The sequence below is a fragment of the Choristoneura fumiferana genome, chromosome 23, assembly GCF_025370935.1.
Source record: "Choristoneura fumiferana chromosome 23, NRCan_CFum_1, whole genome shotgun sequence".
NCBI classification, from domain to species: Eukaryota; Metazoa; Arthropoda; class Insecta; order Lepidoptera; family Tortricidae; genus Choristoneura; species Choristoneura fumiferana.
In genome coordinates, this window is record NC_133494.1 from 6,188,746 (window position 1) to 6,190,212 (window position 1,467).

Here is a 1,467-nt window from a genome sequence, read left to right on the forward strand (position 1 = left end):
CAGATGCGTTGCCAACCTAGAGGCCTACGATCGGATATCTCAAGTTCCAGTAATTACACCGGCTGTCTTACTCTCCACGCCAAAACACAACAGTGCAAGCACTGCTGCTTGACGGCAGGATTAGCCAGCAAGATGGTGGTAGAAATCCGGGCGGACCTTGCACAAAGCAAAAAGTTTCTTTGCTAAGATGAGAATGAAATGAAAAATATTTGCATTCGATAATTTTTATAGTTCACAATACATTGTTATGTTCAAGACCCGTAAAGCAGGATTCACTAGAAATAAGTACCTATGCTTAGCATTTGCTTTTCAGTTAATATTTCTATTCAAGAACTTATTTTCGTTTTTATTGCATATTTTCCTACCCTATAGCCATTCCACGTTTTATGGCAAGTTAGCTGAACTTGTTAAATTTAAAGTTGTTTTTTTGATAATAAATAGTATCTACGTATAAGTCAATCCATTTCAATAACTTAAGGTACTGATGTAAAGTACGTATCACCTTTCAAAAATATTGTATTCTTATTTTATATTTACTAGCTTTTGAATTCGTAATCGCGCGCTGTTCCCTCGGGAACTGTGCATTTTTCCGGGGATAAAAAGTAGCCTATGTCACTCTCTGGCCCATAGACTATCTCTACGCCAAAAATCTCGTCGATCCATAGCTACGTTTCGACGTGAAAGACAGACAAACATACAAACACACACACTTTCGTAATTATAATATTAATATGATTTGCATGATTTGTATTTGGTTAAACTGACATGTCACAGCACAGCTCTAGCATGGTATAAGACCGATTATACCATGTCTAAAGCAAAATACCGCAAAGTTGGTTTTAGGGTACATACCTCCCATAGACGTAAAGTAGGTGTTAAATATTAAATAACACAACACTGTTATTGCCGAATATACTTCTGCAGAGTATTAAATAGCATTAGTATCGCCGATTTTTATACGCCATAATGGCATAGCAAAATACTAGTTTGGACTATTGTATTTTTACGACATTTTAAATAGCGCTGACTTTAACATGGCGTAATGATAAAGTTAAAGGAACTAACAGCTACCATAATAATGGGTTAAGGTTAAAGTAAGGCCAGCAAAGTAAGCGCCAGAACAGAACAGCACGTACATAGTAGCTTGGTTAGGTTAGAACCGCGAGCCGAGCGAGCGAAGCGAGCGTGCCGCGAAACGGCCGCGAAGCGCCAGAATCTTACTGCTGCCATAAAGGTTAGGTTAACGTAGAACTACAATTAAAACCGTCAGACCATGTCAGATTCACAACCGTAATGACATAATACTGTTGTGTCTTGTGTTGTGAATAAATGTATTTTGTTTCTTTATTTAGTTCTTTCTAATTAATTTCATTGCAAGGTTGTTAGTAAAATTTTATTCTGCTTTATTATCCTTATGCAAAGTAATATATGAGATTATGTCTTTCTGCGTAGCAACTATTCGACATA